We start from the raw sequence: 24,104 nt of genomic DNA on the forward strand, positions 1-24,104 counted from the left end.
ACGTGGTGTGGTGGTGGGTGAGAACCCACAAGTGCTGCAGGTCCTGCTCTCAAGGGGTGTCTCTGGCTGCACCTCCCCCAAGATTTACTCAGGTGTTGATTCGGATGAGACCTACGTGCCGTCGCAGGTGAGTGTTCCATGGAGGGATTCTGTTCTGTCTCATCCACCTGCACCAGGGTCAGAACCCTCAATGGGGATGTCAGTGTTGGCAGCTACGCCTTTGGTGGTTACGGATGCAGGGTCACACTCCGCGACATCTGATCCTGTTCCTGGGCCAGCAGATCAGAGGGGGAATGCAGTCCTGCAGCCTCAGGCAGTGCCGGCACAGCAAGGCGCAGTTCGCCTTGCCCCAGACAGGTGTGGTGCCCGCCGACGTGGTGGCCGTACGCCACCTGGCAATACCGCATGGGAGCAATCAATTTACGGTATGGCACCCCAACAGGCAGCATCATCCGAGATGATGGCTCAGGCCATGGATAGGGTGGCCACTTCCATTGTCCCCCCTGAAAGGCTGATGGAGCGACTAGAGCAGGCAACCGACTCCATCTGCCAGTCACACAGGGAGGACATGTTGGGGTCCAACAGGGACAGGCGGGCGGCACTGGCGACTCTGCAGGAGGCCATCTCCATTGATTCCCAGGGCCACAGGGAAGCCCTGAGGCAGGAGCTCCTTCACCTCAGGACGATTCTTGTTGAGCTTGAGGCTTCAACACACCAAAGGACAGAACAGCAGCTGGAGCGTCTCACCCGTACGCTCTCAGCTGAGATGCAGGCAACGAGGGCGGAGGTCCGGGCATCCCGTGAGTTGTTGCATGGGGACCTCCGCACACTCATCCTCCAGAACCAGACCTACCACACCCGCATGCTTGCAGCCATGGAGGAGCAGACTAGGGCCTTGCGTGGGCTGCCTCCCATAGTGCAACCACCTCCGGATGCAGCTGCACAGGGTGATAATAGCGACAGCAATGATACTCCCACAATAGGGTAGCCGTGTGGGCCATGAGCCCATGGAGGTGTTTTTTTTTTCCCAGGATCCACGCAGGTGGGTTCTGGTGTGCATCCTGTCCTCGGACCTCCTGGGTGGCCTCTCCAACCCCCCCGGGCCCTTCAATGGCCATTTTTGATTTATTTTTATTTTTATTTTTATTTTTAATTTTATTTATTTTATTCCAAATTTTTTTGGGACGATTTGTTGGCTTCCGTGGTTCCTGTGGGCATACGCTGCATTGTGGCTGGGCACATGCAGGCTTGTAATGTATTTGGTTCAGATGCTTGGGTTTGAGTCACACACACCCCTCCTGCTTCCCGTTTCCATGGGCTTGCAAAGGGTGTGCCCAAGTGACAGTGAATTACACAGTGACGTTGGACTCCCATGAGCTGTGTGGGCAGACTGTAGTCAATACTGTGTATACATTCCTAGTGCATATTGCTGTTGTGTTGTACACTGCATGTTGCATTGATGTGTAACTCATCTTCTGTGTCTACCTCCCAATTTGCAGGTCCCTTCCTCATGTCTACACAAGGACCTCTAGTCTGGAGATGTGGTCCATGTTGGCAGCAGTGCACCTACAACTCTACATGGCGCCAACACTGCACAGTTGGTAGTGGTGGGAGTGCAGGCATTTCCAGGTGGTGAGACTACTAATATTTAACATTAGTGATGTCATGTTAATGGTAGTACGTGCTCAAGTTTGTTGTTGGTCCGGCATTACTGTGAGCATTTCAGGTGTTGCAAGTTTCTAATAGGGACACTGTACATTGTGACACTAGTGTCATGTTGTGGGGATTACTTTGTTTACCTGCAAATAGCATGACATGGCACGGTGTGTCGTGTGGCGGTGCTGGGCTTGGGTTGGCTGACATGGCACTGTCCTCTTGTTGCATTTTGCAAGTGGGTATTCATTTTAGCTGCTTGAATGTGTAACTTCACAAAACTGCATTGGTGGTGTCTGTGTGGGTAGGGATGCACACATTGTGACACTTCCAGGTGAACAATCTCAGGCTGATATGGTTTTCACGGTTCTTTCTCCAGACATTCAGGATCAGTGTCAGGTTGAGTCATCATTGATTTTCAGATGGAATGTGCCAGGGCAGTGTGCACTCCACAGGGGTGTGATTTCTATGTGAAGTAATTAGCCACTAGCTGTGTACGGGCTGCCTCCCCCGTGCCCTTTCCCCTCCCATGCGCAGCGGCTGTGCATGTGGTTGGGGATGGGGGGGCACCACCATGTCCACGGCCAGGCCCCGGCGTGTTGCAACGTTGTGCAGGACACATGCTGCCACTATGATCCTGCACACTACTGGGGGAGCGTACAACAGCTGCCCTCCAGAACGGTCAAGGGAGCGAAAGCGTGACTTCAGCACTCCGAATGTGCGCTCCACTATGCCCCGGGTTGTAATGTGGGCTGCGTTATATCTTACCTGGGTGGCGTGGTGGGGTTCCGAATTGGCGTCATCATGTGGGGGCTGAGAGGGTAGGCACTGTCCCCTGTGGAGGTGGTGATTGGTATCATTGGTGGGGTTGTGACCTTGCTCAGTATCTGACATGCATGCATGTGCAGTGGCATTCATACTCACCAAGCAGCCATGTATCGCCATGCCGCCCAGCTTCTAGGTCCCGGCTTAGGGTGGACATTCGGTAAATGAAGCTGTCGTGGGTTGACCCGGGATAGTTGGCATATACTGAGGTGATGATTCCCTTGGCATTACATACTACCTGCACGTTGATGGAATGCCAGTGCTTGCGGTTCCTATAGATGTGCTCAGATGCCCTGGGGGGACGTAGAGCCACATGGGTGCAGTCGATGGCACCTAGCACTTTGGGGAATCGTGCCACAGCGTAAAAATCCAGGGCGGCAGCATGCCTATCTGCAGGGGTTCTGGGCAGGTATATGTGCCTGCGGACTGATGGGCGTGCAGTGATGATGTTCAAGACCTGGTGTAGGCAGCGTGACTGGGTGGCCTGTGATACACCACCCACAATGGCACTTGTCCGCTGAAATGATCCAGTGGCTAAGAAGTGCAGTACATTGAGGACCTTCTCCAGGGTGCTGAGTGCTTGGGAGCACAGGGTGGGTGATGTGAGGTCATCCTCCCACTCACTCACCAGGTCCAGTATGATGTGTGGTGGAAACCTGTACCTCCCATGCACCTGGTCATCAGGCATCCCGAAAAGGCTGGTTCTGGGTGTGAATATTCTGGCCCTGACTATCCTCCTCCTCCTCCTTTGGTAGGCCACGCCCACTGCTGCTAGGAACGGTATGTTAATCCTGGGTCTGAGCTTGTTATTTTGTTTGCTCGCAAATTAATGCGTTGCGCGTGTTGTAGGCGAGCGTGTGACCCGCGCACCCCTGAAATCCAGTACCCAGTCCAATAGCGTGTGGAAATTCCCGCGCACACCGGGATACAGGTGCGCTGACGTACTTGCGTGTGTAAGTGTCCACGCACACCTGATATACACGTACATAGGCCAATCGCGTGTACGCGCACTTTTGTCCAATTACACGCAATGACACCCTCACGTGCTGTCCAATTACACGCGATGACACTCTGATGTGCAGTCTTTCCACGTGTGCTCTGTCATCACGTGCTGTGTGGGAAACACCCGTGCGGGTCACGTCACAGACGCGCTTACGCGCTGAGGGCCTTTGGTCCAATAGATTCGCGTATGCGTGCTGACGGGCTTACGCGCTAAGGGCCTTTCCTCGGTTTTCACGCTGACGTGCAGGATTTTCACGTGCCAAATCACTCCGTACCAAGCTGGCCACGCGTAAGCACACGGAAGACCACGCTCCTGCCCAGAAGGCCGAACTACTGCCCCCCAGAGCCCCGAGCACGCTCCCACCTGCCATCTGCTGCTGCCTGACTGCCTGCTGCCCACGTGCACTGCCATTTGCTGCCTGCACATCAGCCAGGGGAGCTTTTGCTGTGACCACCCCTGCTGGAACCGAAGACTCCCGACTGGAATTCCATCGCTCCACAGCCCAGCCCCAGGGCCCAGTTGCCCACCCACTCCTGCCTCTGGGGTTGTCATGTCGGGGCAAACACCATCTGTGACCACTGACAACCCCCGGCCAGAGAGGCAGAGGGGCACCAGCTTCAGTGCCACCGAAGTTGGTGTCCTGGTGGAGCAAGTCCTGGGGCAGTATGATGCCCTCTTCGGAAGTTCCCGCACCGACAAGGAAGGACGGACTCGGATCTGGACTGACATCATGACTGCCATCAACGCGGAGGGGGTGGCAGTCCGGGACTTACAACATGTCAGGAAGCGCTGGGAGGACTTCAGGTCCAGGACCCTGAACGAGGCCCGGCGCCTCTTGAAGGCAGCGGATGCCAAGGGGCGCCGGGGCCACTTGTCGGAAGAACAGATGGGAGTCCTGGAACACATATCCCCAGCGCTCCACGTCCAGGTCCTAGAGAAGCAGACCCGTCTGGAGTCGAGCAGTGAGTGTACATGCATCCTGATTGTGAGCAGTGCGTGTGGTGATTATTCGGTATTGTGCAGGTTGCACATCTGTTTGTATGGGGTCGAGTATGGGTGGGGGTGTACAGGGCCGTGGGGCTGACACATGCGAGGGCTGTAATGTGTGAGACATGGATGGTGCTTGTGTGTGTGGGCTTGCATGGCAAATGCAGTTGTGCGTGCACACATGTTTGGATGAATGTGTATGTAAGTAGACCTGTCCGTGATGTCAGGCATGTATGTTGTTTTCGGCTGCATGTATGAGCACTGTGTACATGTGCATGTGTGTGTATTTGACAAGGGTGCAACAGTGATGCAACATGGATGCATGTGACAGCGGTATGTGGAAGCCTGATTGGCAGATGTGACATGGATGCCCGTCTGAACAGTGCGACACTTGGCAGAGGTGTAGACATGCATGCAAGTGTGGTGGTGTGTGTACATGTGTGGTGCACTTCCTGTGTTGCATGTGATGTCTGGCTCCCCTTTGGCTGCTCATGCTGTTGTATGTGTATGGATGGTGGTGGCAGTTGCGATATGGCTGTGGTATGGCTCATGTGTGCGAGTTGCAATGACATGTGTGTTGGGGATTGTGATGACATGTCTGAGGTTTTCCAATGCCACTCATGTGCAACTGTCATGCGTGTATGTGTCCATTGTACAGTGCCCTGATGCCTTTGTTTTGTTTCTCCCTGTCTGCAGCGTCAACTGAATAAGAGGGTGGAGAAGGTGCTGTGGAGCACAGCGGCGGGGATCCGACCGCCAGCCAGAGACGCAAGGCCCGGCTCCCCTCCCGTGTTGTAATCTCGTCGGGGAGTGAGGAGTCCGGTGCCGCGTCCCAGGCCGCAGCTGCCGGAGGGGGTCCAAGAGGCAGAGGTTGCAGTTGGACTCCTCGGCAGCAGAAGGGGCAGCTGGGACCCCACAGGGCCCAACAGGGGAAGATGGCACGGAGTCATCCAGGTTGGTGGGGGGTTTGGTGGAGGAGGAGGCCGTGCAAGCACCAGAGACGGGGTCTGGAGGTGGGGATCCCACTGGTGCTAGTGGTGCAGTGCAGGACCAGGGACAGGAGGCAGCACAGGCGGCCGCGGAGGTGCCTGTGTGCAATCCTGTCCCTGATCCTGTCCCTGCATCATCTTGCACCAGCAGGGATGCCTACGTCCAGACCCGTTTTCAGGCAGGGGATGAGCTGATGTCAACTGGCCTTCCTCTGCCTACGGACGTGGCCATCCAGGTCCGGGTTGAGCCTGTCCTGGCTGGTGTGGCGTTGCGTCAACGGGCCATGCGAGGTGACCTGCAGTCTTTTCATGGAGAGACTGCACGTCATCTCGAATGGCTCGTTGACCACGTCAGCCTGCTGGGACAGGTCACCCAGGCCGGATTCCTCCGTCTGATGGGGCTTGCTCCGACCACCTCCTCAACTGGACCCCCTACGCGCCAGTCGTCCTCTGTGCCATCTTCCCACCCATCAGTCACCTGGGTGCCCTGTGGAGCTGCCTCTGACGGTGCGGCCAGGCTGGTGGAGGAGGCATCCCTGCCACAGTCGGGAGTCGGAGGTCCAGCAGGGGTGGCCACATCAACAACTGCACCCCAGCCGGCAGAGGATGTGCAGGCAGCAGGAGGCAGTGCACGGGCAGAGGCAGAGCAGTAGCAGCAGCAACATGGTGGCAGACATGAAGGCTCGGGGCTTTCGACATCGGAGGGGCAGGCATCGGCCGGAGGGCAGGGGGACCCAGGACAGAGAGTGTCTTCCGTGTGGCAGCGGTTGGGCCACGCCATAGATGCGGAGCGGCGGCGGGCGGAAGAGGCGCGGCTCACAATGGTCAGGGCGGAGAACTCCATGCGGAGGGCCCTGAGGCGGGCCGAGTGCCTCGAGGCAATCCGCAGGGGGTTGGAGGAGGACACAGCGTCGTCCCTGCGGACCCTCGGGGCCATGGAACTGGACCGCCTCCGGGACATCGAACAGGAGTTCGATGATGCCCTGGCCCGGGACACCACGGAGTGAGCCGCTGGACTTGCCCGCCGCCTTTGTATATAGTTCTTTAGTTTTAGGTTTCCTTTCTTTCTCATTATGATTTGGAGTCGACGGACACTGCTCCACTTTTTGTATATAGTTGATTTTTAGGTAGGTTTTTTAGTAGGTTTCCTTTGTTCAGTTGGGCTCATGGACCCTTGGTAGTTTTTTACATAGTTCTTTATTGCATGGAGATTTTTTTACATTTGACTTTGGCCAAATTTTTTTGGGATTCTGATTTGCAGTTTTGTGTTTTTATACGGACATGCAGCTTTTTTTTTCTCATTCACATTGTAGTTTGTTTTCTTTCTTTAGCATTCTTTATTTTTTTCAATACAATTTTGTTTCCATACTTCACTGTGTGGTATCATCTCATTGGTTTCATGCATGTCATGTTGGGTGTTTTCCCATTCAATTGCAACCATTGTATGTGACGGACATGGGTTCATTAGCTTCATGAACATTGGGGGTGTAACATGTGATTTCCATTTCCATGTGGGTGAATGGGTTACTTGATAGGGCTTTTTGGCTGTGGAGGCTGACCATTACGCACATGATTGGGGATTGTGAGGACCTGGTGGGGGCTGCCCATGGTGGCAGGGGGGTGGGGGTGGTGGGAGACATGAGTGGGGGCCTGGTGGAGGGTGGCCATGGTGGCAGGGGGGTGGGGGTGGTGATAGACATGAGTGGGGGCCTGGTGGAGGCTGCCCCTGGTGGCTGGGGGTGGTGGGAGACATGAGTGGGGGCCTGGTGGAGGGTGGCCATGGTGGCAGGGGGGTGGGGGTGGTGGTAGACATGAGTGGGGGCCTGGTGGAGGCTGCCCCTGCACTGCTGGGGGGTGGGGGTGGTGGGAGACATGAGTGGGGGCCTGGTGGAGGCTGCCCCTGGTGGCTGGGGGGTGGGGGTGGTGGGAGACATGAGTGGGGGCCTGGTGGGGGCTGCCCATGGTGGCAGGGGGGTGGGGGTGGTGGTAGACATGAGTTGGGGCCTGGTGGAGGCTGCCCCTGAACTGCTGGGGGGTGGGGGTGGTGGGAGACATGAGTGGGGGCCTGGTGGAGGGTGCCCCTGCACTGCTGGGGGGTGGGGGTGGTGGGAGACATGGGTGGGGGCCTGCTGGAGGCTGCCCCTGGTGGCTGGGGGGTGGGGGTGGAGGGAGACATGAGTGGGTGCCTGGTGGAGGGTGACCCTGGATGCTGGGGGGTGGGGGTGCAGGGGGACATGAGTGGGGGCCTGGTGGAGGGTGGCCATGGTGGCAGGGGGGTGGGGGTGGTGGTAGACATGAGTGGGGGCCTGGTGGAGGCTGCCCCTGCACTGCTGGGGGGTGGGGGTGGTGGGAGACATGGGCGGGGGCCTGGTGGGGGATGCCCCTGGTGGCTGGGGGGTGGGGGTGGTGGGAGACATGAGTGGGGGCCTGGTGGAGGCTGCCCATGGTGGCAGGGGGGTGGGGGTGGTGGGAGACATGAGTGGGGGCCTGGTGGAGGCTGCCCCTGCACTGCTGGGGGGTGGGGGTGGTGGGAGACATGGGTGGGGGCCTGGCGGGGGCTGCCCCTGGTGGCTGGGGGGTGGGGGTGGTGGGAGACATGAGTGGGGGCCTGGTGGAGGCTGTCCATGGTGGCAGGGGGGTGGGGGTGGTGGTAGACATGAGTGGGGGCCTGGTGGAGGCTGCCCCTGCACTGCTGGGGGGTGGGGGTGGTGGGAGACATGAGTGGGGGCCTGGTGGAGGCTGCCCCTGCACTGCTGGGGGGTGGGGGTGGTGGGAGACATGAGTGGGGGCCTGGTGGAGGCTGCCCCTGGTGGCTGGGGGGTGGGGGTGGTGGGAGACATGAGTGGGGGCCTGGTGGAGGCTGCCCCTGCACTGCTGGGGGGTGGGGGTGGTGGGAGACATGAGTGGGGGCCTGGTGGGGGCTGCCCATGGTGGCAGGGGGGTGGGGGTGGTGGTAGACATGAGTTGGGGCCTGGTGGAGACTGCCCCTGCACTGCTGGGGGGTGGGGGTGGTGGGAGACATGAGTGGGGGCCTGGTGGAGGCTGCCTCTGGTGGCTGGGGGGTGGGGGTGGTGGGAGACATGAGTGGGGGCCTGGTGGAGGGTGACCCTGGATGCTGGGGGGTGGGGATGCAGGGGGACCTGAGTGGGGGCCTGGTGGAGGCTGCCCCTGGTGGCTGGGGGGTGGGGGTGGTGGGAGGCATGAGTGGGGGCCTGGTGGAGGGTGACCCTGGATGCTGGGGGGTGGGGGTGGTGGGAGACATGAGTGGGGGCCTGGTGGAGGGTGACCCTGGATGCTGGGGGGTGGGGGTGGTGAGAGACATGAGTGGGGGCCTTGTGGAGGCTGCCCCTGCACTGATGGGGGGTGGGGGTGGTGGGAGACATGAGTGGGGGCCTGGTGGAGGGTGCCCCTGCACTGCTGGGGGGTGGGGGTGGTGGGAGACATGAGTGGGGGCCTGCTGGAGGCTGCCCCTGGTGGCTGGGGGGTGGGGGTGGCGGGAGACATGAGTGGGGGCCTGGTGGAGGCTGCCCCTGGTGGCTGGGGGGTGGGGGTGGTGGGAGACATGAGTGGGGGCCTGGTGGAGGGTGACCCTGGATGCTGGGGGGTTGGGTGGTGGGAGACATGAGTGGGGGCCTGGTGAAGGCTGTCCCTGCACTGCTGGGGGGTGGGGGTGGTGGGAGACATGAGTGGGGGCCTGGTGGAGGCTGCCCCTGCACTGCTGGGGGGTGGGGGTGGTGGGAGACATGAGTGGGGGCCTGGTGGAGGCTGCCCCTGGTGGCTGGGGGGTGGGGGTGGTGGGAGACATGAGTGGGGGCCTGGTGGAGGCTGCCCCTGCACTGCTGGGGGGTGGGGGTGGTGGGAGACATGAGTGGGTGCCTGGTGGAGGGTGACCCTGGATGCTGGGGGGTGGGGGTGCAGGGGGACATGAGTGGGGGCCTGGTGGAGGGTGGCCATGGTGGCAGGGGGGTGGGGGTGGTGGTAGACATGAGTGGAGGCCTGGTGGAGGCTGCCCCTGCACTGCTGGGGGGTGGGGGTGGTGGGAGACATGGGTGGGGGCCTGGTGGGGGCTGCCCCTGGTGGCTGGGGGGTGGGGGTGGTGGGAGACATGAGTGGGGGCCTGGTGGAGGCTGCCCATGGTGGCAGGGGGGTGGGGTGGTGGGAGACATGAGTGGGGGCCTGGTGGAGGCTGCCCCTGCACTGCTGGGGGGTGGGGGTGGTGGGAGACATGGGTGGGGGCCTGGTGGGGGCTGCGCCTGGTGGCTGGGGGGTGGGGGTGGTGGGAGACATGAGTGGGGGCCTGGTGGAGGCTGCCCATGGTGGCAGGGGAGTGGGGGTGGTGGTAGACATGAGTGGGGGCCTGGTGGAGGCTGCCCCTGCACTGCTGGGGGGTGGGGGTGGTGGGGGACATGAGTGGGGGCCTGGTGGAGGCTGCCCCTGCACTGCTGGGGGGTGGGGTTGGTGGGAGACATGAGTGGGGGCCTGGTGGAGGCTGCCCCTGGTGGCTGGGGGGTGGGGGTGGTGGGAATCATGAGTGGGGGCCTGGTGGAGGCTGCCCCTGCACTGCTGGGGGGTGGGGGTGGTGGGAGACATGAGTGGGGGCCTGGTGGGGGCTGCCCATGGTGGCAGGGGGGTGGGGGTGGTGGTAGACATGAGTTGGGGCCTGGTGGAGGCTGCCCCTGCACTGCTGGGGGGTGGGGGTGGTGGGAGACATGAGTGGGGGCCTGGTGGAGGCTGCCCCTGGTGGCTGGGGGGTGGGGGTGGTGGGAGACATGAGTGGGGGCCTGGTGGAGGGTGACCCTGGATGCTGGGGGGTGGGGGTGCAGTGGGACCTGAGTGGGGGCCTGGTGGAGGGTGGCCATGGTGGCAGGGGGGTGGGGGTGGTGGGAGACATGAGTGGGGGCCTGGTGGAGGGTGACCCTGGATGCTGGGGGGTGGGGGTGGTGGGAGACATGAGTGGGGGCCTGGTGGAGGGTGACCCTGGATGCTGGGGGGTGGGGGTGGTGGGAGACATGAGTGGGGGCCTGGTGGAGGGTGACCCTGGATGCTGGGGGGTGGGGGTGGTGGGAGACATGAGTGGGGGCCTGGTGGAGGCTGCCCCTGGTAGCTGGGGGGTGGGGGTGGTGGGAGACATGAGTGGGGGCCTGGTGGAGGGTGACCCTGGATGCTGGCGGGTGGGGGTGGTGGGAGACATGAGTGGGGGCCTGGTGGAGGGTGACCCTGGATGCTGGGGGGTGGGGGTGGTGGGAGACATGAGTGGGGGCCTGGTGGAGGCTGCCCCTGCACTGATGGGGGAAGGGGGTGGTGGGAGACATGAGTGGGGGCCTGGTGGAGGATGCCCCTGCACTGCTGGGGGGTGGGGGTGGTGGGAGACATGAGTGGGGGCCTGCTGGAGGCTGCCCCTGGTGGCTGGGGGGTGGGGGTGGTGGGAGACATGAGTGGGGGCCTGGTGGAGGCTGCCCCTGCACTGCTGGGGGGGTGGGGGTGGTGGGAGACATGAGTGGGGGCCTGGTGGAGGCTGCCCCTGGTGGCTGGGGGGTGGGGGTGGTGGGAGACATGAGTGGGGGCCTGGTGGAGGGTGACCCTGGATGCTGGGGGGTGGGGGTGCAGGGGGGCCTGAGTGGGGGCCTGGTGGAGGGTGGCCATGGTGGCAGGGGGGTGGGGGTGGTGGTAGACATGAGTGGGGGCCTGGTGGAGGCTGCCCCTGGTGGCTGGGGGGTGGGGGTGGTGGGAGACATGAGTGGGGGCCTGGTGGAGGGTGACCCTGGATGCTGGGGGGTGGGGGTGGTGGGAGACATGAGTGGGGGCCTGGTGGAGGGTGACCCTGGATGCTGGGGGGTGGGGGTGGTGGGAGACATGAGTGGGGGCCTGGTGGAGGCTGCCCCTGCACTGATGGGGGTGGGGGTGGTGGGAGACATGAGTGGGGGCCTGGTGGAGGGTGCCCCTGCACTGCTGGGGGGTGGGGGTGGTGGGAGACATGAGTGGGGGCCTGCTGGAGGCTGCCCCTGGTGGCTGGGGGGTGGGGGTGGTGGGAGACATGAGTGGGGGCCTGGTGGAGGCTGCCCCTGGTGGCTGGGGGGTGGGGGTGGTGGGAGACATGAGTGGGGGCCTGGTGGAGGGTGACCCTGGATGCTGGGGGGTTGGGTGGTGGGAGACATGAGTGGGGGCCTGGTGGAGGCTGTCCCTGCACTGCTGGGGGGTGGGGGTGGTGGGAGACATGAGTGGGGGCCTGGTGGAGGCTGCCCCTGCACTGCGGGGGGGTGGGGGTGGTGGGAGACATGAGTGGGGGCCTGGTGGAGGCTGCCCCTGGTGGCTGGGGGGTGGGGGTGGTGGGAGACATGAGTGGGGGCCTGGTGGAGGCTGCCCCTGCACTGCTGGGGGGTGGGGGTGGTGGGAGACATGAGTGGGGGCCTGGTGGGGGCTGCCCATGGTGGCAGGGGGGTGGGGGTGGTGGTAGACATGAGTTGGGGCCCGGTGGAGGCTGCCCCTGCACTGCTGGGTGGTGGGGGTGGTGGGAGACATGAGTGGGGGCCTGGTGGAGGCTGCCCCTGGTGGCTGGGGGGTGGGGGTGGTGGGAGACATGAGTGGGGGCCTGGTGGAGGGTGACCCTGGATGCTGGGGGGTGGGGGTGCAGTGGGACCTGAGTGGGGGCCTGGTGGAGGGTGGCCATGGTGGCAGGGGGGTGGGGGTGGTGGTAGACATGAGTGGGGGCCTGGTGGAGGCTGCCCCTGGTGGCTGGGGGGTGGGGGTGGTGGGAGACATGAGTGGGGGCCTGGTGGAGGGTGACCCTGGATGCTGGGGGGTGGGGGTGGTGGGAGACATGAGTGGGGGCCTGGTGGTGGGTGACCCTGGATGCTGGGGGGTGGGGGTGGTGGGAGACATGAGTGGGGGCCTGGTGGAGGCTGCCCCTGGTGGCTGGGGGGTGGGGGTGGTGGGAGACATGAGTGGGGGCCTGGTGGAGGGTGACCCTGGATGCTGGGGGGTGGGGGTGGTGGGAGACATGAGTGGGGGCCTGGTGGAGGGTGACCCTGGATGCTGGGGGGTGGGGGTGGTGGGAGACATGAGTGGGGGCCTGGTGGAGGCTGCCCCTGCACTGATGGGGGGTGGGGGTGGTGGGAGACATGAGTGGGGGCCTGGTGGAGGATGCCCCTGCACTGCTGGGGGGTGGGGGTGGTGGGAGACATGAGTGGGGGCCTGCTGGAGGCTGCCCCTGGTGGCTGGGGGGTGGGGGTGGTGGGAGACATGAGTGGGGGCCTGGTGGAGGCTGCCCCTGCACTGCTGGGGGGTGGGGGTGGTGGGAGACATGAGTGGGGGCCTGGTGGAGGCTGCCCCTGGTGGCTGGGGGGTGGGGGTGGTGGGAGACATGAGTGGGGGCCTGGTGGAGGGTGACCCTGGATGCTGGGGGGTGGGGGTGCAGGGGGACCTGAGTGGGGGCCTGGTGGAGGGTGGCCATGGTGGCAGGGGGGTGGGGGTGGTGGTAGACATGAGTGGGGGCCTGGTGGAGGCTGCCCCTGGTGGCTGGGGGGTGGGGGTGGTGGGAGACATGAGTGGGGGCCTGGTGGAGGGTGACCCTGGATGCTGGGGGGTGGGGGTGGTGGGAGACATGAGTGGGGGCCTGGTGGAGGGTGACCCTGGATGCTGGGGGGTGGGGGTGGTGGGAGACATGAGTGGGGGCCTGGTGGAGGCTGCCCCTGCACTGATGGGGGGTGGGGGTGGTGGGAGACATGAGTGGGGGCCTGGTGGAGGGTGCCCCTGCACTGCTGGGGGGTGGGGGTGGTGGGAGACATGAGTGGGGGCCTGCTGGAGTCTGCCCCTGGTGGCTGGGGGGTGGGGGTGGTGGGAGACATGAGTGGGGGCCTGGTGGAGGCTGCCCCTGGTGGCTGGGGGGTGGGGGTGGTGGGAGACATGAGTGGGGGCCTGGTGGAGGGTGACCCTGGATGCTGGGGGGTTGGGTGGTGGGAGACATGAGTGGGGGCCTGGTGGAGGCTGTCCCTGCACTGCTGGGGGTGGGGGTGGTGGGAGACATGAGTGGGGGCCTGGTGGAGGCTGCCCCTGCACTGCTGGGGGGTGGGGGTGGTGGGAGACATGAGTGGGGGCCTGGTGGAGGCTGCCCCTGGTGGCTGGGGGGTGGGGGTGGTGGGAGACATGAGTGGGGGCCTGGTGGAGGCTGCCCCTGCACTGCTGGGGGGTGGGGGTGGTGGGAGACATGAGTGGGGGCCTGGTGGGGGCTGCCCCTGGTGGCTGGGGGGTGGGGGTGGTGGGAGACATGAGTGGGGGCCTGGTGGAGGGTGACCCTGGATGCTGGGGGGTGGGGGTGCAGTGGGACCTGAGTGGGGGCCTGGTGGAGGGTGGCCATGGTGGCAGGGGGGTGGGGGTGGTGGTAGACATGAGTGGGGGCCTGGTGGAGGCTGCCCCTGGTGGCTGGGGGGTGGGGGTGGTGGGAGACATGAGTGGGGGCCTGGTGGAGGGTGACCCTGGATGCTGGGGGGTGGGGGTGGTGGGAGACATGAGTGGGGGCCTGGTGGTGGGTGACCCTGGATGCTGGGGGGTGGGGGTGGTGGGAGACATGAGTGGGGGCCTGGTGGAGGCTGCCCCTGGTGGCTGGGGGGTGGGGGTGGTGGGAGACATGAGTGGGGGCCTGGTGGAGGGTGACCCTGGATGCTGGGGGGTGGGGGTGGTGGGAGACATGAGTGGGGGCCTGGTGGAGGGTGACCCTGGATGCTGGGGGGTGGGGGTGGTGGGAGACATGAGTGGGGGCCTGGTGGAGGCTGCCCCTGCACTGATGGGGGGTGGGGGTGGTGGGAGACATGAGTGGGGGCCTGGTGGAGGATGCCCCTGCACTGCTGGGGGGTGGGGGTGGTGGGAGACATGAGTGGGGGCCTGCTGGAGGCTGCCCCTGGTGGCTGGGGGGTGGGGGTGGTGGGAGACATGAGTGGGGGCCTGGTGGAGGCTGCCCCTGCACTGCTGGGGGGTGGGGGTGGTGGGAGACATGAGTGGGGGCCTGGTGGAGGCTGCCCCTGGTGGCTGGGGGGTGGGGGTGGTGGGAGACATGAGTGGGGGCCTGGTGGAGGGTGACCCTGGATGCTGGGGGGTGGGGGTGCAGGGGGACCTGAGTGGGGGCCTGGTGGAGGGTGGCCATGGTGGCAGGGGGGTGGGGGTGGTGGTAGACATGAGTGGGGGCCTGGTGGAGGCTGCCCCTGGTGGCTGGGGGGTGGGGGTGGTGGGAGACATGAGTGGGGGCCTGGTGGAGGGTGACCCTGGATGCTGGGGGGTGGGGGTGGTGGGAGACATGAGTGGGGGCCTGGTGGAGGGTGACCCTGGATGCTGGGGGGTGGGGGTGGTGGGAGACATGAGTGGGGGCCTGGTGGAGGCTGCCCCTGCACTGATGGGGGGTGGGGGTGGTGGGAGACATGAGTGGGGGCCTGGTGGAGGGTGCCCCTGCACTGCTGGGGGGTGGGGGTGGTGGGAGACATGAGTGGGGGCCTGCTGGAGTCTGCCCCTGGTGGCTGGGGGGTGGGGGTGGTGGGAGACATGAGTGGGGGCCTGGTGGAGGCTGCCCCTGGTGGCTGGGGGGTGGGGGTGGTGGGAGACATGAGTGGGGGCCTGGTGGAGGGTGACCCTGGATGCTGGGGGGTTGGGTGGTGGGAGACATGAGTGGGGGCCTGGTGGAGGCTGTCCCTGCACTGCTGGGGGGTGGGGGTGGTGGGAGACATGAGTGGGGGCCTGGTGGAGGCTGCCCCTGCACTGCTGGGGGGTGGGGGTGGTGGGAGACATGAGTGGGGGCCTGGTGGAGGCTGCCCCTGGTGGCTGGGGGGTGGGGGTGGTGGGAGACATGAGTGGGGGCCTGGTGGAGGCTGCCCCTGCACTGCTGGGGGGTGGGGGTGGTGGGAGACATGAGTGGGGGCCTGGTGGGGGCTGCCCATGGTGGCAGGGGGGTGGGGGTGGTGGTAGACATGAGTTGGGGCCTGGTGGAGGCTGCCCTTGCACTGCTGGGGGGTGGGGGTGGTGGGAGACATGAGTGGGGGCCTGGTGGAGGCTGCCCCTGGTGGCTGGGGGGAGGGGGTGGTGGGAGACATGAGTGGGGGCCTTGTGGAGGGTGACCCTGGATGCTGGGGGGTGGGGGTGCAGGGGGACATGAGTGGGGGCCTGGTGGAGGGTGGCCATGGTGGCAGGGGGGTGGGGGTGGTGGTAGACATGAGTGGGGGCCTGGTGGAGGCTGCCCCTGGTGGCTGGGGGGTGGGGGTGGTGGGAGACATGAGTGGGGGCCTGGTGGAGGGTGACCCTGGATGCTGGGGGGTGGGGGTTGTGGGAGACATGTGTGGGGGCCTGGTGGAGGGTGACCCTGGATGCTGGGGGTTGGGGGTGGTGGGAGACATGAGTGGGGGCCTGGTGGAGGCTGCCCCTGCACTGCTGGGGGGTGGGGGTGGTGGGAGACATGAGTGGGGCCTGGTGGAGGGTGCCCCTGCACTGCTGGGGGATGGGGGTGGTGGGAGACATGAGTGGGGGCCTGCTGGAGGCTGCCCCTGGTGGCTGGGGGGTGGGGGTGGTGGGAGACATGAGTGGGGGCCTGGTGGAGGCTGCCCCTGGTGGCTGGGGGGTGGGGGTGGTGGGAGACATGAGTGGGGGCCTGGTGGAGGGTGACCCTGGATGCTGGGGGGTGGGGTGGTGGGAGACATGAGTGGGGGCCTGGTGGAGGCTGCCCCTGCACTGCTGGGGGGTGGGGGTGGTGGGAGACATGAGTGGGGGCCTGGTGGAGGGTGCCCCTGCACTGCTGGGGGGTGGGGGTGGTGGGAGACATGAGTGGGGGCCTGCTGGAGGCTGCCCCTGGTGGCTGGGGGGTGGGGGTGGTGGGAGACATGAGTGGGGGCCTGGTGGAGGCTGCCCCTGGTGGCTGGGGGGTGGGGGTGGTGGGAGACATGAGTGGGGGCCTGGTGGAGGATGCCCATGGTGGCAGGGGGGTGGGGGTGGTGGTAGACATGCATTGTTGATCAGTAGTGCAAGGTGACATGTGGGTTGGCTGGGGGGCATGCCCATGGTGGATGGGCTGCCTGCGGGACATGAGCATGGGTGCAGGGTAGTCCCCCGTGGTGTGGGCTGCCTGCAGGGTCCATGGAGGTTGTGGAGCCTACACCTGGGAGGGCCCACACGGCCAATTCACGTGTGGTACTCCCCAGAACCCCTGAAATACACATACCCTGCTGAAATCGTGTGTGGTACTTCCCGCGCACCCCTGAAATACACATACCTTGCTGAAATCACGTGTGGAAATTCCCGCGCACCCCTGAAATACACGTACCCTGCTCGCACTGGGCCAATCGCGTGTGGAACTTCCCGCGCACCCCTGAAATACACGTACCCTGATGAAATCGCGTGTGGAACTTCCCGCGCACCCCTGAAATACACATACCTTGCTGAAATCGCGTGTGGAACTTCCCGCGCACCCCTGAAATACACGTACCCTGCTCGCACTGGGCCAATCGCGTGTGGAACTTCCCGCGCACCCCTGAAATACACGTACCCTGATGAAATCGCGTGTGGAACTTCCCGCGCACCCCTGAAATACACATACCTTGCTGAAATCGCGTGTGGAACTTCCCGCGCTCCCCTGAAATACACGTACCCTGATGAAATCACGTGTGGAACTTCCCGCGCACCCCTGAAATACACATACCTTGCTGAAATCGCGTGTGGAACTTCCCGCGCACCCCTGAAATACACGTACCCTGATGAAATCGCGTGTGGAACTTCCCGCGCACCCCTGAAATACACATACCTTGCTGAAATCGCGTGTGGAACTTCCCGCGCACCCCTGAAATACACGTACCCTGATGAAATCGCGTGTGGAACTTCCCGCGCACCCCTGAAATACACGTACCCTGCTCGCACTGGGCCAATCGCGTGTGGAACTTCCCGCGCACCCCTGAAATACACGTACGCTGATGAAATCGCGTGTGGAACTTCCCGCGCACCCCTGAAATACACATACCTTGCTGAATTTGCGTGTGGAACTTGCCCCGCACCCCTGAAATACACGTACCCTGCTCGCACTGGGCCAATCGCGTGTGGAACTTCCTGTGCACCCCTGCAATACACGTTCCCTGATGAAATCGCGTGTGGAACTTCCCGCGCACCCCTGAAATACACATACCTTGCTGAAATCGCGTGTGGAAATTCCCGCGCACCCCTGAAATACACGTACCCTGCTTGCACTGGGCCAATCACATGTGGAACTTCCCGCGCACCCCTGAAATACACATACCTTGCTGAAATCGCGTGTGGAACTTCCCGCGCACCCCTGAAATACACGTACCCGGCCAAATCACGTGTGAGACTTCCCGCGCACCCCGGTATACACGCACACGTATTTTTTGTCAGCGGGTGTCCGTGTTTGTGGGTACCCCTTTGCACGTCATTTGTCCTGGAGGGCCACAGTATAGGACATTCATCATGGCAGTATATAGGTGCTATTTGTTGGCGCACCTTTTGGCGCACATTTCTTACAGCCGCAGAGACGCTACCGCCTGCTTTCTTGTGGCGGTCGTGTTTGTGCCTGTGCGCTGGTTTCAGCGTGCGCTTTTTTGCCCTATTCTATTCCATGAATATGTGTTGTAGGCGAGCGTGTGGGCGTTCCGCGCACTTGTGCCCTGTACTTCCCCCGTGACGCCCACGTTTTGGCAAGTTGTTCCCCATTCCGAGTGTTACGCCCGTGTTCCGCCTACTTTTGTTGCGTGCGCCGCGCTATGTGAGATTTTCGCTGTGGCCTGTGCGATTTTCGCTGTGACCTGGCGCACGCTGTTAGATGGCCTATGCGCCAACGTGCGCTGCGCACTTTTTTATCGCACATCCGCTGGTTTTCTCGCGCACGGACTTCCATGAATCGATGTGCGCTGCGTTTCGTGCGATTTTCGCACTTGCACTGCGATTTTCGCTATTCCACTGAGATTCGCACGTTTGTGCCCACTTGCACCGCGCTAATTATTCCATGAATCGGCCTCTTGATGTCCTCCACTCTGCTACTGTGGGGCTGCTTTGCTTGCAGGGAAAACAATGCAACGCTGACTCTCACCAGACGGGAGTACATGAGTCATTCACAAAATGGATTATGCTTGTAAGTGCTGGAATTCACAAATAGGATCCTTGTGACAAAAAGTCATGACAATTCAGGGGGTCCATCCGATTCAGGAAATTATTGATTGTAATGTGAGTGTCCATGTCATACAAGTACCTGTCATGAATTTTAAAATCATGACAGGCCTAAGTAGCAGCCGTTCTTTATAAAAATGTTTTTGAAACACTCTGTTGCAAGCTTACATAATAGCTCTGGTTTCCTACCCCCTTCTGCTGCAGAGTGGTTCTCGCCATAGTATCAGCAATGATTATCCGGTATCCCGATGCAGATGTCAGGTCTTTCAAATACTAGTGAATATATTCTCTTGCGGTTCCAGTTACTGCTGAATGGTGAATTAAACCACAGATTTGCAAGGATAAGAGGACAGTCCCAGGTTCCAGATACTGCCCGTGCATGGTTTGCTGTCCCTATCCTCTGGGGTCAGGATCTGCTGAGGGTCCATGGTCAGGCATTTCATGGCAATGGAAAGAAGGCATGCCACTCAGCTTGCAGGAAACTGATCCAATGTCATTTGAGAAGTCTGATGTGCACATACACACAGACACAAACACACACACACTGGCAAAGTGTTGCCCTCAGAAATGGATCCTAAAGTGTGCAAAAGCTTCCATTGATTTGAAAACAATCCAGGATTGGGATATCGAAGATCATGGCGTTTCCATCTGTAATAGGTGCACATTCTGATGCTCTTTCTTTGTGAGCAATGCACATTGCTTTTTCTGGCAAGTTAAAGGGCTACAGTTGCAAGAAAAAAACATGTATGGTCAGGTCCTACACAATTTGCACCAAATAAAAAATATATCAAATGTCTCCTGCTCATTGAGAGTGTAGGTAACATTGTGAGACTCGAACATGGATTCGATTCGTCAGTCCAGATCATTTTCGTTGTTTATTTACACCTGTAGTATTTTATCATTTGACCAGGCTCTTCCAAATCCGAATGAGGGTAGATGTTAAAAATAGCTGGTATTTAAATATAGCATAATTTTACCATGACGACGAACCTCTGCCCGATCAAATCACAACTGTATCTGGTGTGGTATTCTCCTATCTGCTGTCCAGTTCACAGACATCAGTGAAGATGACTTGCACAAAATTTCATGTTAGTTTTAAAAATAATGAACACATAAGCAAAAGAAATAATACATTACATTCATCAGACTTACAATGTAATCCAACTTCCAAAGGTCCTTGTAATTCTACAGCATAACATGAGAAATTGCTGCTTTGTTCTCTAAAATGGCTTGTCATTTTCTACGCCTTTCAGAGAGACATTGTCATAGATTCCGAGATGATATTCCACTGTGCCCAGAATAAAAAGCATGATGTCCTTCCCTGGAAACTTCATAAACAGTAGAGGAAAGTCAGTGCCAACGTTTTCAATGAGACTTTCGGTCTTTTAGCCCAGGATGTTTTGGGAGATAGTGTTACTTTTTCAGAAAGCACCTAGCTGATCCAAATTGAGGTCATCATGGTCTAAGGGCCCATTTCCATAGCTTTCAAATTGTACATGTAAAATGCGTGTAGGGTTTGTAAAATGTGCAAATTGGACCAGTGGGATTAACAACATGCACTCGAGAAGAAATAATGTGCATTAACTTGTGGTAAAGGTTCAGATTTAGTGCTGCCAAGGGGGGCACACCTACCAGTTGCAGGAGTGAAGGGAAGGGGCATGCCCAGAGGGGGGGACCTCATTGACAACTTTAACATGTAACATATATCACGTGTGCACAGGTCTAGATAGAGAAGTCTGTGGGGAAGCGTGGGGGTGGGGACACCCAGGGGGGATTAGGGACCCACAGCAGGGTCAAGGGGTAAAAGTGTTAATACATTATAATATGAACCACACCACAGCCATCCTGGGACATAAGTTACAGATAAGTAAGCCACTTGAGTTTTCATACTGACATGCCCTGTGTTTTATGACAAATATTTCTTAAGTGCTTTGCCACAGCAGTATGCTGGAGAAATGTTGCAAGCTGACCATTCCCAGGAGACTGTAGGTGCTGTGAAATGGGTTCAGCTGATACTTTCAAGGTCAGTGAGCCAGGCACCTGGGCACTCGCTGGGAAAGGAAGGCATTTAGCTAATAAATACATGCAGGTAAAAGCTAAATCATGGTGGGGTAAGCAGTTTCAAATCGCCTATTGGCAGATGGGCCTGGGAAGATGAATGTGGGGTGAGGGAGTGAGGCAGGAGGTGGTCAGTCATTGAGAGAGTTCTGGTGTCCCTAGGGTGCAACAGTGTTTTGTGTCCTTGCCGTCATTGGTTAGATGCTGTGTGAATGTCTCCTCATTGCTAAACTCAGGTTGTCTTGTGTCTCTCATGAGAACTGGCCCCTGGCAGATGAATAAAGTTCTGGTGGTCAGCACAACAATGTAATGAAATGTACGTCATTTTGGGGCAATGTGGAAAGGTTTGTGATGTCAAATGGGGTGGTGTTGGGCAGAGAGGGTCAAGATGGCCTTCTCCATTCATGAGAGTGACATGGGGAACTGACGTAGTCCAGCCAATAAGCTGTGTAGGATGGTTTAACATTTGTTGCAAAGTTTGCTCATGCCAATATTTTGAGAACCGATAAAAAGTTTAGCCGTGGTAGGCGGCTCTGACAGTTCCCTTCATACAGTTCTATTCTACTGTGCTGTTTGAATTGTGCTCTCCCAACTGTGTCTGAACCTGTAATAAACAGTGTTCCTTCTTGCCTGGTGTACGCTCTTTTTTGGATTACTTTAGTGTCTCAACCATTTCGAATAATTGGGCATTTTAAAATAACTTAGAAGAGACCATTTTTAGATGCCTTATCCACAAAGTTGTATTTCCAGCAGGATATGAAGCAGAGCAAATTATACGTAAACATCCAACTTGCATACATTAGTGTCAGGAGCATACTGAAAGGCATCCAGCACCGATGTGGGTAGGGAGAGCTCATTTCAAAGTGTTTGTCCCTTAAAGGACCTGTCATTGTGACATTTAAAAACAAGGAAAACCCATGTGGAGAAGCAGCTGAATGCCTCTTTAGGAAGTATTGCCTCCATACTTCCCATATGCTGGAAACCAGAAATTGCACAATGCACAACACCAGTGATTGTGTCAATTCCACAAAGAGCATTCGAGAAAGGTATCCATTGAGAAAACCCTATGTGATGTATCCCCATAGAGATGGCAATCTCTTGAAGGAAATCACAAAGGAATATGAAGATGAGAGAAAGAGAAGTTGGTGATGTCACAAGAAGCAAGTGTTCCAAACTGAGTGGCTAAAGAAGAGGATCTATAGGCTTTATGGAATCTGATGACAAAATCAATAATCAAGTAAACTTTCATATGTGGAATAAAGGTTGCACGTGTGAAGAGTACTGCAGAAAATGCAAGGTGTTTAATAACTATAGACGTAGCAATGCAAGTAGACTGAGTAATCTTAAAGGCTAGCTACACATAGTGAATGGACTATAGGCCGTGCCGCCAATATGTAGAAGCCGGATATCGGTGTCACATATTTAGTAAGCTCAGACCCACAGAGAAAGAGGGGACGGAAAGCTGTGTCGCTGCAACATGAAGCTAATAACATGGAAAGGTCTGGAAGAGCTGCCTGGCCTGATGTCAAAGGATGGATTGGCTAAGAACTGGTTATTTATCCTTGAAGAACAGTAACCTAGAGGCATGAGCCATATAATGTTAAAGTACAGAGAAAGTACACCATGAGTGACAAGTTTGTTAATTAAAGACAATTACATGCTGCAAAACAGGCTGAAATATGGTCTCCTGTCACATGGGCTATGGATAGAAATAGAAGGTGGGCATGCTGCTCTAGATTTAAATAGTGTGTGCTTGCACCCCCTTTTATTCCCAAAAACAAGGATACTTTGCAAGGCCAAGTTCAAAGACTATCTGAATGGCAGAAGGCATGAGCGATGAGAGATGTTGGGCTGATTGGGTGGGGAGACATGGTCAAAATCCACCCACTGACAACCTGGGGTACTAACTTACGTGCTGCTAGTGAGCCACATTTTCCAGAAGAGTACAAGCAGGGCAACCAAGTATAGAGGACCATATAACAAAGGGTCTTATATTTTGAGAGCCAATAATATCCTGTGTATCTAAACTGATTTAGATGACTTGAACTAGGGGTGGGCATAAATTGTCCACCTGACAGTGGACACCCAATCACAAACTGTCCCTATATAGAAAGTATACCTAGATGGTTCCCTTGAGTGTATCACAATACCCCTTAGGTTTTTATTTACCACATAGTATGATGTCCTGAATGATGAATTTTCAACATATAAAGTTGTTTTTTATCCACAATGTTTGAGAACTCGAGCAAACATCCATTGATGTCCGTTGTAAATCCCTGTTTTAGAAAACTGATAATAAAGCAGTCAGATGAGACTTTTTGCCAACTTCCTGAGTCAGTCTTAGAGTTATTCTGCATCCCATCCATGCATGACATGTTACAAATTTAAGGATCCTTGGGTTCACATAGTGCAATGTCGGAGGGTTGATAAAGACCCATCGACTTTTTAAAACTCCAGTATTTCAGACAATTATACATCCTCTGCCATCTAGCCGGAAGATCTCAGGTTTCCTGTGGAGAGTGGCCACATATAAATTTTGCAACAAAATGAAGATGGTGGGCCCTCTTCGATGAAATCCCTACCTAATTTCCACAGGCGCTTTGCGGACGGAAGGCGAAAGTGGTAGATTGAGGAGGAGACAATACCATAGGCCTTGATCCAAATGGGCAAATGATGAGTAGACTGATAGACTGAGTAGACTGATGGGAATGGCAAACTATGGGAAAGGGGTTGTGATAATTTAAAAAGCAATGGGAGAAATGGAAAATATTGTATAAAGAGAGCGAGATATAGTGCCCAGAAGCCTGACCCAAGGGGGTTTAGTGGAGGTTGTCTTAAACCCCAGCAGGGATCTCTAGGCTATGTATATACAGGTCCATATAAAAAGACAAACTAAACTCTGTGATCAGAGTATTGATTAGGGGAGAGAGGAATAAGGGTGATCACCATAGCTTGTATGTGAAGAGTCAACTTATTTGTCTGTTTATGTGTTTGTGTTGAAATAATGTGTCGAAGAGCGACACAAATAGTTGAGATGAAATTGAGATAACGTCAAGAAGTTATATTATTTATCTAGGGAAGTGGTTGGTACCAATCAAGAGGTAGACAGAATAAATTGGAGAAATAGAGGATTTGAGCTGTGATTGTTGGAGTGCGCTCATATTTTTTATACATTCTGGTAAGTATTGACAGTCAATTGAGACTCGTCACAATGGGAGATATCACTCCTCTGATGCATTTATGTAAGACATTAGCAAAGCACATGCCTAAGCTCAAAAAGTATAGTGTGGAATGGGTGAAAGGCACAGAAGATAAGATGTTCATGCCATGGCCGCAAGGGGATCATTTTCAAATGCGGTATTGCAACACATGACCACATACTTGCATGCTGCCCACACGGGAAAGAAGTTAGAGAAAAGGCTAGCTATTTTAGAGCTTTTGAAAATGTA

Source organism: Ambystoma mexicanum, chromosome 1q (genome assembly GCF_040938575.1).
Source record: "Ambystoma mexicanum isolate Mex_15411 chromosome 1q, UKY_AmexF1_1, whole genome shotgun sequence".
Taxonomy (NCBI): Eukaryota; Metazoa; Chordata; class Amphibia; order Caudata; family Ambystomatidae; genus Ambystoma; species Ambystoma mexicanum.